The sequence below is a fragment of the Prionailurus viverrinus genome, chromosome B4 (genome assembly GCF_022837055.1).
Source record: "Prionailurus viverrinus isolate Anna chromosome B4, UM_Priviv_1.0, whole genome shotgun sequence".
Taxonomy (NCBI): Eukaryota; Metazoa; Chordata; class Mammalia; order Carnivora; family Felidae; genus Prionailurus; species Prionailurus viverrinus.
Window position 1 is genome coordinate 130,619,160 of NC_062567.1, and position 16,660 is coordinate 130,635,819.

Below are 16,660 nucleotides of genomic sequence, written 5' to 3' on the forward strand. Positions count from 1 at the left end.
TCAGTTGGTTTGCATTTTCCCTGGTGATTCACCACCGATGGCCGCCGAGATCATGTACTAAATTGATTTCGAGCCCTGACAAGCATCCAGAGCCAGTGAAGCCTCAACGATCTGTAATCAGATTTTACTAGAGAAACGGCACACACACAAAAGAAAAACATTAAAATCCATAACAAATTTGTCTTGTTTTCAGTGTTGTTTTTCTTCCTGGACCTTCACAACTCCCAGCTCAGGTTTGATCAATTTCTGTGTGTGTATTTAAGGGAGACATAAATTTTCAGAAGCAAACTAAATGAGTTATCCCTTCTTTTTCAAAAAATAAGAGAAGGGGATAATCAACTTTTTTTTTTTTTTTGGTAAAAGTACAACACATCCTCAAATAAGCAAGATAGAAAATGTATCAGTTTAATTAACATTTCTCTAATATTAACATTTAATTGACCATCATCAACCCTAGGAAGAAAACAATAAGTTGTGTGTTTTTACAATTTTCTGATTTTCTCTCGTTTGCACTTCAAACACAGGCATTTTTATCTGACTCATTCCTGCAGCAAAAACCAGATTTATAATGTGTTTCAATATGCTATTAAAATTTTCAACCATGAGGGCTTTCTTCAGTCAATGCAGAGATGCACTGTGACACTGGCTTAGAGCAACAAATATTGATCTGTTTCCTCACAAGTCTATTAAAAAAAAACCAAAAACCTGTTAGATTCATAACCTGCTGATGAACAACAGTCATCAAACATGCTCGTTTTTCCTTTTTTTTTTTTTTTTTTGGCTAGCTACCTATCTATATTTTGGAGGAAGAAAATCCTAATTTTTTAGGTTTTCCTATATTCTCTAAATTGCATTTGAAAAATGCTTTCTTAAATAAATTTTCTGCCCCAGGAAAGTATCTAAATAATTAGCTTCAATCCAATAGGGCAGTTTAAAATGGATGTGCTTGACATTATACTGAAATTAAATACATTCCCCACCATTAGTAAAAGCCCGAAGAAAAAAGTCTGGCTAGGTGAATTACTATCATTTTACGAATGCATTAGTACTTTATGACACGATCAGAGAATATGTAAGACACCATTCTGCCATTGGTTTCTTTTCAGATTAACAAGTTCAGTTGGTGTTGGTTGTAAATTGTATGTTGGTTTTATGTGTTTTAGACACCGGACTACATGCAAATGTTCAGTTTCCTCACACCATCAGAGACTTGAGATAGTAATTACGGTGATATGACATCTGAGACAGAAGTGATGCCTGAGAGGGTAAATTTACACACCTGAATTTTGGTCGTCTGGCTACCCTAACCCCTAGAATACTTAGAAACGGAGGGAAGTAAGATACTCTATGTCACAAAGCTGGGCCACCTCCTCCGGGAGGCCTTCAGCAAGCACACTAACTACTTAGATCTTCCCAAAGACTCTTTCTACACCAGATTTATTTCCTTCATGGCACTTACCACGGTCTGTACTTGTGCACTTGTCATTTGCTTTCTTCACCACCAGACTAGAAGCTCCGTGACGGCAGGGACCATGACCACCTTATTTACAAGGCAGTATAATCCTATTGCCCAACAGGTACCTAGAACATAGTAGATACTCGAGAAACAGAGTATCTTATTGGAGGTGTTGAGTGAATGCCCAAATGACTGAGTGACTCTGCTTTGGGATAACCCTGCATTGGTCCCACAGTTTTGGATTATAAACATGATATTTAGAAAAATATATTAAAGTCCTGTAATTGTCGAGTAAAATCCTAGAGTGTGAAAAGCAAATCTTTTCAAATTAATCAGTAAGTATTTCTTGAGTATCTACTATTTGTACTGCTTTGTGGATGACATAAGAAATCTAAAACATGATCCCAACATGCAAAAACCAGTGTCTGGTTAAGGGGCTTTTTTCCTTAAATAATTCCAAAATAAACAACAGGATGAGGTAGAAAACGTCTCTTGGTTCTCTTTTTAGAGTTACCCACTTCCACAATGCTTTGGCAAACGCTGTTTCCTCCCCCAACTTTACCTTAATCACAACAGGAAATCATGTAAGCTATCAAGGGACATTATGGAATTCAAACCCAGGGTTTTTTCTCAGACTTTTGAAGGGTAATGCGGTGCCTCTACCATAAGTCACATGATAACCACAGTAAGGTCAGGGGCGGGGGGGGGGGGGGGCCGCTCGGAACAAACAAACATTAACATGACCGCAAAAACTTGTTCATATTGGGAATAAATAAAGACAAATGGCTCGCTTCAATTCAGGTCTTGCGGCCAAATGAATTGAGGGAAAAACTGGTCTTCAAAACTCTTCGGATGTCAGAATCAAGAACAAGGGATTGAGAAGCCGAAAAGGACTATACCCGACGACCTAGGACAATAACAAGGGCAGCATCGAAGAGGCTGAGCGCAAGCGGCATCTGGAAAGGTGCATTTAGGGTAGTGCCACGAAGAGAGTGCTATAGGTTCTGCCTATAGACTTAAGTTTACCCAGGAGAACAAAAAAAGTTCTGGACAAGACTGTCATGGGTGAGTGACTACAGAGAATACCAAGATGGCATTAGGAGGTGTTACCGTTTCGATGGGAAGAATATGGCAAGAGGCAGAGAAACCAACTTTTTGGAGCCCTCCTGTATGTTCATTAATTCAATCAACTGTTAGCTTTCTAGTTTACCATGCAGCAGACTCTATTCTAAGAAACGGGGGAAAGATGCACAAGACACAGACCCCTCCTGGAATAAAGGGCTACTCTTTTTCGAATGCTCACAATGTACTCACACCTCACATACCTCATCTCATTAATTAGGGTTCCAAAGGCCTGGATTTGAGGTCCTGCTCTGCCATTCCCTAATTAAGGCTCAACAACTTCTCTGAGCCCCTGTTCCCTCATCTGCAGCATAAAGAATAATCACCACACAGAAAGAACTGTCGAGAAGAAGAAATGAGATGCTCCAGAAAGAATTCTGAACATGAAGGGTGAAGGCTGAGAGACAATCAACTTCCTGTAGACGGGGTCTTTCCTTGGCATCCATTTCTTCATTCATTCAACAACCACTTCAGAACGACCACTGCGTGCAACGCAGGCCCTAAGTCACATGGGGCCACACGGCTGAACCGGCCCACTGACTGCCGTCGGAGAGCACACAGTTTACTTGGAGGGGAAGGTTGGGCCGCACAGAAGCTTCTAGAAGGAGGGCGTGACATGATGGCGTCACACAGCGGGGGGCCTTCCCTCACGCAAAGCATGGTGGCCTCGGCCCCCTAGCGCCCATGCCCACACCCGCACAGCGACGGCACCGGCCTGGGACAGGAGGCAGGGAGCAGCCCCTCCATGCCCGCCTGCACCCACAAACGAGAATCCACTACCTGAGGGGAAGATCCAGCCACCAGCGTCGGGGCCTTTTTTCTGCTCAAAATCAAGCCCCTCGTTCCCAGGCTGATCGCCTCCTGCGGCCGGGCGCCAGCGCCCATGCCTTTCCCCACTTCCGCTTCCTCACTTCCGGCCCCTCACTTCCGGCTTGTGGGAGGTCTGGTGCCCGCTGCTCCCAGGGCGTCCAGCAAAAGGGACGGGAGGGGTTAAAATGATCCAACTTGGGGCTATCAAGTGGCATGAAGGCAAATGTCTTCATTTAACAACCCACGGGGCTATGCTGCTGCCCTATTCCTCCTTTCAAAGAGAAGTTTTCACAATTTGTGTTACCGATGTATTTTAACTGACTGGATCCGGCACCCGCAGCTGATCTCCACCTCAAAGGAGTGTAATAATGGTAGTTTTCCAGGGATGAAAAGAGCAGTGTGTGTGATGGGCAGTGACAGAGTGCCTCCAGTGTGGGCTTCGGGTACCGCTGACGCGCAGTGTTGAAATATTCGCCCGATCTTCAGGGAGCGCCCACTGCGTGCCAGGGATCCCGCTAAGCTGTAAGGACGTAAGGACCCAGAGAGAAAGAATGAGTCCAATGCTGCCTGAGTTTACAGACTAGTGGAGGTGACAGGCACCGTCACAGAGGATTGTGACAAGGTATGTATCTGGTAATAAGAGAGGAGAGAGCATCTAATTCTGCCAAGGCGTATTTAAGGGCAGGTTTCACGGAAAGCTTTACATCAGAATCTTAAAGGATGACAGGGAGTTCACTGGATAGACAAAGTGGAGGAGCCCATTGGAGGCAAAGGACACATCATGTGTAAAGACTTGAAAGCTGAGAGAGCCTATTATCTTGGTCAGACCGCAAGTACTGCAGTTCCTGTGGCTTCTCAAAGGCTATTTGTGGAACAGCAAAGGTAGATGAAATGGCAATGGAAAGTCAGGTCATGAAAGACCTTGTCCACACTGCTAGGTGATCCTACCTGGTAGGCATTGAGAATATAATCAAGCCCATGTTTTCAAAGACTATGCCAATATTCCACCAGGATGGAGGGAATAGACTTAGACAATAGCAAAATTCTTCACAGATGGAAGTAACTTTGTTTTTAGCTCCTACGACTTCAATCATAATTATTATTTTAACAGATCTCACGATCAGTACTGACACGTAGGTAGGTAATTATAATCTAAAATGGCAGGAGATATGAAAGAAGCTGGTGTGTTTATAACATTGCTTAGCTGGCTATCATTTAGAGGAGTGAGGATAGTAGCCAGGGGGAAATTAAAAAGGTAGCCTAGAAACAGATTGTTCAGGGCCTTGAATGCCATGCTAAGCTGTTATTCTATAAAACAGTGGGGGACAAACAGCAAGTATTTCGTATAGTGAGCGATAGTTTATGAAGATTTTTTTTCTAGGCATATCTTATGTAAACTTCAAAGGAACTCTGAAAAGTAGGTATAATTATTCCATTTTACAAATGAGGAAGTTGAGTTTGGGGAACATGCATTCATTCTACATTATTGAGCACCTGCTAAGGGCCAGGCACGATGTTGAGCTACGGGAATACAAAGAAGTAATAGTCTAATTAAAAAGACAAAAATAAATTAGCAATTATAATAAGTTGCTGTGATAAAAATGTTTGGGGAGTAAAAAGAGGATTTGTCTAAATCTACATAATTAGAGAAGTCTTCCTGGAAGAGGTGAACTTGAGCTGAGTTTGAAGGAACAAATAGGTTACACAAATTGCCCAGAGATATTCAACTAGCAAGCTGTTGGGCTGGAACTTGACCCAAATTTTCAGCGTCCAATCTATGCCCTTTCCTCTACCCCAAGGACCAATTTTTGGTCTTTGATGTTGAGCTCTATTGACATTCTTTTTTTTTTTTAATGTTTATTTATTTTTGAGAGAGAGAGAGAGAGACAGTATGAGTGAGGGAGGAGCAGAGAGAGGGAGACACAGAATCCAAAGCAGGCTCCATCCAGGCTCTGAGCTGTCAGCACAGAGCCCAATGTGGGGCTCGAACTCATGAGCCGCGAGATCATGACCAGAGCTGAAGTCAGACGGCTACTGACCTAGCCACCCAGGCGCCCCTCTTTTTTTTTTAATATTATTTTCAAGTAATCTCTACACCCAATGTGGGGCTCGAACTCACAATCCTGAGATCAAGAGCCACATGCTCCACCGACTGAGCCAGCCAGGTGTCCCTCCGTTGACATTCTCAGTCACAAGTCTACCTGTTGCAGTTTGAAAAGGTTGGATCCCAGTTTTTCCTTTTCAAACCCATTCATTTCCTCCTTTTGGAATGGATCTTCGGATGTCTTTGAAAGGGAGTTGATTAGGCTCAGCAAAACTGTAAAGTGTTCTCTACCTAGTGGAATTAACTTCATTAAAGTGACATAATGTGAGAGGCCCTTCTCTGCTTTCTTCCATTTGGGGGCACCATAATTTAGGTGCAGTACTGTAGCTCACCAAATACACGGTTTTACAATTATGACTTGGTGTGGTTTTTTTCCCCCCTGAACTTGGAGTTTTGTAAAAGTGAACAGTTTCCTTCGCTTGGTTTCTAGGATCTCGTTGCTTGTCATCTCCTTGGCTGGTTCCTTCTCATTTCTCTGACCTCTCAACTTTGAAGGGGTCTGTTCTCTATCAATATTCATTCCCTGGGTGGCTTTATCCACTTTCATAAATTTAAATACATTCCATCTCTCTCAACAACTCTCAAGTTTTTATCTCCAGCACTAACCTCTCCTGACCTCCAGACTCATATCTATCTTGACATCCCCACTGGTCTTTCTCATAGACATCTCAAACTTAATATGTCCAAAACCAAACTTTGGATCTTCCAAGCTTGTTCCCCCAGCTCAGTGATGACACATCCTTGCTTCTCACTTCTCAGGCCACGAACCTTGGAGTCACCATTGACACCCCTCTTTGTCACCCAGACTTCACATCTTATCATCAGCTCACCGTTAAATGCAGGGTGGCCACCAAGTGTGGGTAATATGAGGTTGGTAGGTGATAAATGGTTCATCAATGCCACAGTGTAATTCACAGTAAAGTAATAATATTGATGTTTCCAGACTTTGTGGTCGCCCTGTATATTCAGAATTCACACATTTCCCACCACCTCCACTCTCTACCACCTGTCCTAAGTTGCTGACTTCTCTTGCCAGGACTTTTGCAGTAGCTTCCTAACTGGTCTCCCTGCTTCTCCTCTTGCTCCCTTATGATTTAATCTCAACACAACAATCAGAGTGATGCTTCTAAAGCCTAAAACCCAAGTGAGATCATGTAACTCCCCAGTTCAAAATCTTCCATCGGCTCCTATTTGACTCAGAATATAACCATGACCAGCAAGGTCCTATGTGTTCCGGCCCCTGCTCTCTCTCTCACCTCCATCCTGACTCCTCTCCTCCTCCCTCATTGTATCAAGCTCGCTCCCACCATAAGGCGCTGCACTTGCCGGTCCCTATACCTGCAAAAGCTATTTCCCCAGAGAGCCATCAGCCTGGCTCCCTCACTTTGTTCTGGACTTAGCTCAAACGTCCTTTGATCTCCCAATAAATTTGCAACCCCCGCCCCCCCAACATCAGCTACACTCTCTCTAACCCTTGCCTCATTTTATGATTCTCTATAGTAGTACAACCATCTGATATATGTAATTATTTCTCTGTCGGCCAGAAGGTAAGATCCAGGAGGGCAAGGACTATGTTTGGTTCCCTGCTGTATTCCCAGCACTTAGAACAGGCCTATTGCAGAGTGGGTATTCAAACTTTATTTACTGAATGAATGGAAAGAGAATGTCTGAATCTGTACTACTGAATGAGAAATACACCCTTTACCATAAAGGTAAGTTAAACATAATTATGTACAAGAAATTCTGATATTAACAATGACCCCTCAAAAGGAACTGCTGAAAATTTTTAAATGAGTATGGTTTTAAAAGAAAATGTCTCTATTATGGAGAAGTCCAGATTTCACATATTCTTGAATCCTCCCAATTTTGCTGATATTTTCGGAGTGTCCCAGGATTGTGCCAGCATTCTCGCATTAGAGTCTTTATTCTTAGCTTCTGCCTTTGCACTTGCTCGATTACAGAGCATCCATGAAATAGATCAGTAGAGTGGCCTCACTCTCCTGTCAGTATGCTCTATAACATGTCTGTTGATCATTACTTACTATTGAAATAACTTCTCTTTTTTTGAGATTTTCCTGTTCTGCATTCCGTCCCACACTTGTAAGGGAAAGGGTTCTATTCTGCTCCCCGAGGGGTAGTCCCCTGTGGAAAAGCAGCTTCCTCATTACAGTGCAAGCTGAAAACACCCTGATACTTCCTACAGTATCCACTTGTCTATCCACTTGTCTTTTCTCCTTCCTTCCCACTCTCACTGTTCAACAACTTCGAAACCACTGACTTGGGATAGGACTGTGACCAGAGGATTTTGGTGTCGCAAAACTGGCTATGAAGCTACTGGGTAGAATGATGGAATCCAAAAAGGTCCTTAGACCATGAAGACTGAAGAACACTAAGGCCAACGTTGAGATGTTTATTGTTCTAAAGTCCGTGACCTGCTGTTGCCTTTAAAATTCTATCTTAATAACCTGTGGAAATAGTGGGAACTCTGATCAGACACAACTTGCATTATTTAACAAGCTTGCATTAACAAAAAGAAAATCCTGGATTAAGGAGTTGGGAATAGCAAATGACCTCCTTTAACTCATTCAATAAATATTTGTTGAGCACCTACTGTGACCAAAATATGCTGATGATTCCAAACCAGATTCTTCTTTTCTATTTCAATAAAATGGCTGAGCAGTTATAACCAAGGAGAACTCCCCCTCCCAAAAAAAGGAAATTTCAAACAAGATTTTGGTACAAGGGGGCGAAAAGTTAAAAAAGGATATCATCTCATAATGTAGCGTGAGTCTAAATTTTAGAACTCCGAACTGAGTCTTATTTTTCTTATTATTTTTTTATACTTATTTTTATTTTGGGGAGAGAGACAGAGTATGAGCAGAGAGGGGCAGAGAGAGAGGGAGACAGCGTCTGAAGCAGGCTCCAGGCTCTGAGCTGTCAGCGCAGAACCTGACATGGGGCTTGACAAACTCAAAGAACGTGGGGCTTGAGATCATGACCCGAGCCAAAGTCGGATGCTCAACCAACTGAGCCACCCAGGTGCCCCCAAACTGAGTCTTATATGATTCCCTCCTTCTTAGCCTTCAAGGAATTAATGCTAGGAAGAGCCTGTGAGCCAACATTTTCCTCTTTCTCTTGGGCCTAGTCCCTAAACTCTGACTGGTATCACGTAGCAAGTAGCAACGTCTCTTATTTTGTGCAAAGGTGCAGCGTTGGCAATCCATTTTCTAGCAAGAGCAAAGGGAGGAAGAGGCCTTCACAAGCTGCACTTGGTATGGGAACCTACTGGGGGGGGGGGGGCATTGTTTTTTGGTTTTTTTTTTTTTGGTTTTTTTTTTACAAATTTTAAGGTTAGAACAAAGGAAGCTAAAGGTGACAACAACCTTAGGTCAGTGAAAAACCTTTAAATCCTAGAAGTCCTTTAGCCCAGCCAACTCAGGAGAAAGGGAAATCTCAAAAATCTAAGTAACCAGTCCCAGCTCGTGCCTGACTGGCAAAACTGGGGTTAGAACTAATCCTGGCTCAAAACTGCTGCTTCTTTTTCTTTCTTTCTTTCTTTTTCTCCCCCCATTAAGGGTAATGTTACGGACTAAGAATAATATTATGGGCTGAGTGTACTAAGAAAGCATTTTTCGCTGGGATTTTAACTTTGTGAGTGATCCCAGGGTGATATTAAATAAGTTCCCCGAAGAAGTCCTAATTTTTCTCTGGATTCTTCAATGTACTAAGAGAAAATGGGAGCTTTCCTTCAGAGCGGCAGCAGCTTTGTTGATGGATCATCTCTAGGATTAGAGATTTTCTTATGTGAACATAATTGTTCGGGGGGGAAATTGTTAAAATTGAAACCAAGCAAAAAGAAGCAAAAGTGTTTCAGAGAACCTCCTGCATTTTAGTTCAACTCTGGCAGCAAGAAAACAAAACCGCATAATCTAAGGCTCACGCCCAACTCTCTGTAGCCCTTGTATCTGCTAGTTCCTGTGTGGTTTGCCTACAGACTACAGGGCTAACGGGGGGTAGTTTGGAGGAGGGAGTAAGAAATAAGGCAGAGAAGGAAGCACTATTAATGGATCTGTGAGCTTGTACCCTGTTTTAATGCAGTCCTTGGAAGACACAAGGTGGACCTGTACTCTGACATGCAGTAATTTTGACGTGAGACTTCACCTTCCTTCTTGCAAGAGAGGATTCTATTAACTTGGTGTCAAAGCCAAGACATAGACTCAACCTCTTCTCTTCAAAAAGGTATGTCATTATACAACACCGGGCCATATACTCTAGAGATCTTGAACAGTTTTACAATTTGCAGCATATTCTCTGTGAGTCAAATTGAATTAAAATGAATCCCTTGGGCTCTCTAAATATTGCTTTTTCACATTGTGGTCCATCAGCAAAGGTCTGTGAATCTTTGGCCTTCTCAATGCTTCTGGTGATGGGGTTCAATTTCCAGCAAAGGAACTTGTTCCTTACCTAGCTCAGCACACAAAATTCTCCACTAATTGGCTTCTGAGCCACCCCAGGGAGAGACTTGAGACCCATTACAGAGGTGAAATCCTCCCTTTCCACAGTCAGCATTCAATCCCTGTTGAAGGTGGGGGTGACGGGCTGCGCAGAAATGAGTGAACGTTGGCACGATGGGGCCAGGATTGCTGTCTTACTTACATTTCTATTTCTCTTAATATTTATCTTCCCTTTACAAAGAACACCACTTTGGATTTCTTTACAAAGAGAAAACTTTACAATGAAATAGGTTGTGAGAGAATATCGTCAATCTTTGTCTCTTTATTGATAACTAGCGCCATGTCCTTAGGATGGTGTCCAGTTCAGGCATCGAGTCTGAAGACAAACTCCTTTATGTTCTCTGTCCCAACTGCTCCTGAATATGCGGGTTGAGTATACCCACCAAGGATTCCCCTAACTTAAAAATACCGTGTTTATGTGCCTGGAATGAGGCCTTGTTACTAGTGTATGTGTAACTTCATCTGCACGGTACTGAAAACACACATCCCCAGATAAATTAAGAGGGAAATGTTTAGGGTCTAAAAATCCAATGGAAAAGATCGCATGTGCTCATGTTATGTCGTCTGAGGGTGGGAATCCTCAGGCCGAAGCATCTTTTGTTCTACACAACTGCATTTATCATCGACTGATTCGTTCTTTAGTTGGGTCACCTTTTTGTTTGTTATTTTTGGTTTCAGAAAGAACATTTAATATAAGCAGATTCTGCTTATAAGCAGACCCAACATTGTCTATAAAACTTCATGTTTATAACATAATATGAAAGCAAACCTCTTTACAAAAGGATCCACTGTTAAACAAAGAACACCATGTAAATCTAGAGCCATCTAAGTGCATTTAGATTTCAGGTTTGAAAAATGATTATTTGGACTCTTTTCAAGAACTCTGTTTTTTGTAGACAGAGGCCTGTGTCATTGAATAAAACTACCTTTTTAGACTGGACTTGGAGTGTCTCTCATGTAGTAAACAGGAATCTTATTTTCCCTAAATTGTGATAGGTTCTTTTTTAAAATGACTTTACTGACACAGAGGGGAGGGAGGCTATCAATTTGCTCAATATCAATATGAGTAATACCTCCATTGCTTATATGATATTCTTCTGAATATCTTCTGCATCTTAGGTCCTGATGAAATTCCTTTCATAAGCCTAATTCAGTTGCTCTTCATAGAGCCTACTTCATAGGGATACTATAAGAATAAATGAGTTCGCACAGATGTTAAGTGCCTTGGGAAAAAGGCACTATGAAAATGCAAAATTATATCATTGTGGATTATTTCTTTGAAACTTGGTCGTTGTCTTTCCACTTTTATATAAAATATATATCCCTTACTGCCTGAAACCATCTCCTTTAGAACCACTGCCTTCTGGAAGAGGTGAAGTTGATCTCGATTCCCACAAATTTCATGATTCTCAGAGAATAATACCAATTCTTAAACAAGTAACAGTTAGTTGCTGCTGGATTCGTCCTAGGGATGTAAAACAAATTCAAAATTTGGTCAAGAATCTTTGAGACCTAAGGTATTTGAATCAAAAGATGGGGTTGATTGGCCCCCATTTTGTCCATTTTGAGTATTTGCTAAAGCATATCTTGATCTGTAAAGGATCAACACAGCCTCATGTGTCTCCATCTTTCTCTCCCTGTTTCTTTCTTTCTTTCTTTCTTTCTTCCTTTCTTTCTTTCTTTCTTTCTTTTGCCTGCCACTTTAAAATTCTCAGGAACAAAATAAATTTAACAAGTAAGCATTACAAACATGTATTGGGCATTTGCTATGTATTAGACCCTGTATTAGGCACTGAGCTCTCTTCAACAATGTTAATATTAGGTTTCAAGAAGCTTGAGCCAATAGACAGTCAGTAAGCAATTTTTTAAAACACTTTTCTTTTTAAATATGCATTCACTGACAAACATTATAGAGAATGAAAAGAAATTATTACTAAGTACAGGAAGATAAAAGTCTTATATGCTCTCCAAAGACGATGTAAGACATTTTATGAAGAAAGTGAGGGAAATTGTCCAAACATAAAGAAAAGTTGAAGTATTAGTATAACGAATACCTCTAGACTCGCCTGCTAGGCTCACCAACTGCTATCTTTTTACCATATGTGTTCCATCCTTTTGGATTTCTTTCTGAAGTACTTGTAAGTTGCAGACAAAATGACACTTCACTCCTCAATAATTGGGTACACATCTAAGAATAGGGACATTCTCCTATATAACCACAATACTAACATTATACCTAGAAGATGAATTCTAATTCCTTAATATCATCTAATATTTAGACCGTATCTAACCTTCACCATCTGACCTCCAAACACCTTCTGTACCTTTAAAAACAAAGTAGGATCTAATTTTTATAAAGAAAAGCACATTTTGCAATCGGCCTTTACGTCTTCTTGTTTAACAACTGGATTTTTTTGAAGAGTTAGACCAGTTATCTTGTAGAATGCCCCATGTTCTGGATTTGTTGTTCCCTCATGGTGTCATTTAATTTACTCCTCTGCCCCCTGTATTTCCTGTAAACTCCAAGCTTTGACTAACACATTGATTAGATTTCGAGTAAGCGTTTTTTACAGGCTGTTCCATATCACATCTCATCAGGAGGCACATAGTGCCAGGTTGTCCGTCCATTTGGGATTCTCAGTTTGATTATGGCTCAAGGTAGCGACCTCACTCCAGGGAGCTCTCGTTGTAAAGGTACTTTCTCCACCTTTGCAATTAACGAGTTACCTGAGGAGGTGACCGTTGGTGCTGGGGTAGCACCTTAGTTCCCAACAAACTTCACCTGATGGCATTAGATGATAATCCTTGCCAAAATCAACTCTTCCACTGAGGGATCGTATCCATGTTTTGTATACTTTGAAGAAGGATTAGACACACAAATTCGTCACTTTTAGCAGCAATAGCAGGCATTATTAAATGTATACATTCAGGCAGTAACAACTACAACAACGATAATAAGGAACATTTCCTGGGTGCTTGCTGTGGGTTTGGGGCCAATCCTCCAGGTACTACCTGGGCCAGGTGGGACAAGCTAGTCTTTCTGTGCCTTCATTTCTCAAGTTACAAAATGAGAGGAATAACGGTACCTATCTCATCGCATTGTTTTGGAAACTAAATATAGTTGACTCTTGAACAACACGGGTTTGACTGCACGGGTCCGCTTACACTTGGATTTTCTTCCATAACTACAGTACAGGACTGTACATGTATTTTCTTTTCCTTATGATTTTCTTAATAACATTTTCTTCTCTCTAGCTTACTTCATGATAGGAAGACAGTGTATGACACATAGAACAAGCAAAGTTGGTGTAAATCGAGTGTTCATGTTATTGGTTAGGCTGCTGGTCAACAGTAGTCTATATCAGTAGTTATGTTTGGGGGGAGTCAAAAGTTAAATACAGATTTTCTTTTTTTTAATTTTTTTTTTAATTTTTTTAATGTTTAAGAGAGAGTGCACACAAGCGGGGCAGGGGCAGAGAGAGAAAGGGAGAGAGACAATTTCCAAGCAGGCTCCACGCTATCAGTGCAGAGCCCAACGTGGGGCTCGAACCCATGAACTGTGAGATCGTGACCTGAGCCGAAATCAAGAGTTGGACGTTCAACCAACTGAGCCACCCAGGCGCCCCTAAAAGTTATACACAGATTTTCGATTGTGTCCCAACCTGCACACTGTTCAAGGAGCAACTGTAAATTATACATGTGAAGTCCCTAAAATGGTGTCTTTCTGAAGACAGGCACATTTAATGAGAAGTGACACAAATGGAACCAAATGGGAGTCAGTAACAGGACCTCACGCCACCCCCCCCCCCAGGTTTTAAGTCCTTGTAAGTAACTGAAAATCTGGGAGCCAAGATATATTTTAGGTTTTGTTCATCTGAATGATAACAGTACATTAAGCATAGATGAGGATACTTATTGCGTTTACATAGCTTAAGGCTCTGTATGAGAAACTTTCAACAAAAGATGTCACTAGGAACTGAAAAATATAGAACCATGAAGGAATAGGAAGGAAGCAAACAGAAAGGAATAATACAAGAGGGAAGTTATGAGTCCGCAGAGCCCTGGGGCAGGAGATGGTATTTTGATATAGTCAAGAGGGGAAAAAACTCTCTCTCATTTTCCACATTTCTGTACTGTATAAGATTTTACCACTAAAACACAGGAGGATAGCCATTGTCAAATTTATAAAAGCTCCCACTGGATTTCTTTATGGGACGACGGATGAGTCTTGCAAGTAGGTAACTTCCCTGGTTGGGTATCTCATACTCTCAGATATTCCAGAAGGCAGTCTCTGCTTCTGAAACAAAGAACTGTATGCAGAAAAGGCCTGAAAACCAGTGTCCGGCCCTGTACCTTCATCAGCATTACAAAAGGGTTCCAGTCCTGTCTTCTCCACTCCCTCAATTGCCCTACAGAAAGCTCTCAAGTGTAATTTTCTAAAGAGAACTAAGAATAAATGAGAAAAAAAAAATCCAACATTAATAATGTTTTTATGCACTTCGAACACAGCCATTGCTAAATTGGTTCTGCCTTTTTATGTTTTTTAATGAAAAGCAGCCTAATTGATCAATTGGTCATGAATAATACTTTTCCATTTGTTTTTCTCCACGCCGCCCAGCCTTCCAGAACCACGGGCGTAATGCGGCAGCCTACAAATGGTTTATGATTTGTGTCTTTTGTCTAGTGCTTTATGGGAAAATACTGGAAGCAAACTGCTGAGAACTCAGTAGGAACTCAGTAAATAATAAGTAGATAGTTCACTTATTAAATATGGCTTTAAAGAAATCTCTTTCAGATAACCAGGAAATATTACAAGGGAGGTACACAAGTAGGAAAAAAAAATAACAAAATCCCTGGTTGATTGGTCATTTGCAATTTCTATTCACTGGGGAGACTGGGTAGCTGAGTGGGTTAAATGTCCATCTCTTGATCTCAGCTCAGGTCATGATCTCACAGTTCCCAAGTTCGAGCCCCACATCGGACTCTGTGCTGACGGTGCTCTGCCTGCCTGGGATTCTGTCTCACCTTCTCTCTGCCCCTCCCCCACTTATATACACTCTCTCTCTCTCTCTCTCTCTCTCTCTCTCTCTCAAAATAAGTTAATTAATTTTAAAAAATTTCTATTTGTCATTTTATAGGCCATAGGTTTCCCGTCTTTTATGGAGCAAAATGTGAGGTCAGATTAGCTTTCCTCCCCTGAATAGATTTATGTTCTAAAAATACGGATTATGGAATCTCCAAGGCCAGCAGGAAAATCTCAGCCATACATTAAATACATGAATACAGTCAAATTTGAATACGTCAAGCTTTGAAGTTGATCATAAATACATTGATATCCATAGCACATAGATTCTTACTGGCAGTGGTAAGGTAGGGGTCGGAAGAGAGTGTCAGCCACACATTTAGAAACTGATGGAAGCCATAGAAATTCCTCAGGGAGATTAAAAAAAGGGGGGGGGGGGTGTCTAGCACTCATCCATATGCAACTTTATACAGAATTTCTAGTGTTCCATGAATTCCCCTGGAGTCTACACATATATTCTCGACAAGAAAATTTTCCTTTATCTGAAGTTATTTTATCCTGAGCCCTATAAAGTCTTTCAGAAGAGTGTGCGCACATTATTTCATTTGATCTTTGAGGTAGACACACCACATGTTTTACCTCCAGTGTTGCAGTGTGGGAAAAGCAACGCTCTAGAATTTAAGTGACTCTCTCAAGGTCATTTTGCTAACATCCGCCAAGACTTAAGACCAAGGCTGTGAAGTGGATACGCAGGGCTCCTTGTATGACACCGGTCCGGGCACAGCATTCTGGGGACACAGGAACCCCTGATGGGCTTCTGGAGATCTGAATGCTGGCTCTCCTAGAAACTACCTGCGTGACTCTAAACAAGGCCTCGTAATCTCTCTGGGCCTCAGTTTCCTTCGCGGTCAAGTGAGAGGTTAGACCATGTGCTCCAAAGCCTTTTTGGTTCTGGTGCGAACTACTTGACCCCCCTGGGTCTGAGAACAGAGGGAAATGACCTTTTCTGCCATAGATGGCAAGACCTTTCACCCTTCCCTGGAGGTCACACAAGCTGGTGTCCAGGTCACGGTGGGTCCCTTTGCAATATCAAATCCCGTTAGAAGCTATAAACATAATAGTGTTTTTGTGGGCTGCTTGCTCATTGTTCGGCCGGTTGCTTCATTTCCCTGCAGGGCTGACTGCCTCGCAGCGGATTTGCTCTCTGTGCTCTGCCTCAGACAGACATCCCGCGATTATTTATTATCCCTCTTGGTTAGTTCCGAGTATAATATGGAAATAAATAATGATGATGGACTTATTTGGGGCTGATAAACCTTATCCTTCTATAAAGGTTATTCCTCTTGAAAGACCTAAACCTTCCATCTGATTTTTCATTATTAAGGGTTATTTCCTTTAATGTCCCTGAAATGTGCTTGGAAATCGGAGACCCGTGAGAGGCCTGCAGCGCTGAACACAGAAGCCCTGCAAGTAGAAAGGATGTGACCGAGCCTTTTACTTGGGGAGATATCTGGAGAATCTTTGGGTCCGTGTAATTAGGACAAATTCGCGTTAGCATTTGTTTCCGATTTATAAAAAATGTCTGTCGCATATGCTGCCAAGGACACAAAATCCATGATGTAGTCCCAGCT

General features: G+C 41.6%; 2 protein-coding genes across 9 annotated transcripts in view; one reads left to right on the plus strand and one right to left on the minus strand.

Annotated features, from left to right (window-relative positions):
- The window catches only part of ENTHD1 (ENTH domain containing 1), a 104,189-nt gene extending 100,419 nt beyond the window's left edge, over positions 1-3,770 (minus strand). For 2 of the 6 annotated variants that reach the window (XM_047865404.1, XM_047865400.1), the window contains exon 1: positions 3,359-3,473. The gene's annotated coding sequence lies outside the window, so the exon portion shown is untranslated. Of the gene's footprint in view, positions 1-1,459; positions 1,582-2,781; positions 3,119-3,358; positions 3,474-3,692 lie in introns of those variants that run through there. The other 4 variants (XM_047865402.1, XM_047865401.1, XM_047865406.1 and 1 more) reach the window with 4 other exon arrangements.
- A 152-nt stretch (positions 3,771-3,922) lies between these two features.
- The window catches only part of GRAP2 (GRB2 related adaptor protein 2), a 67,544-nt gene continuing 54,806 nt past the window's right edge, over positions 3,923-16,660 (plus strand). The window contains exons 1-2 of one of the 3 annotated variants that reach the window (XM_047865407.1): positions 3,923-4,010; positions 9,591-9,731. The gene's annotated coding sequence lies outside the window, so the exon portion shown is untranslated. Of the gene's footprint in view, positions 4,011-8,725; positions 8,765-9,405; positions 9,732-16,660 lie in introns of those variants that run through there. The other 2 variants (XM_047865408.1, XM_047865409.1) reach the window with 2 other exon arrangements.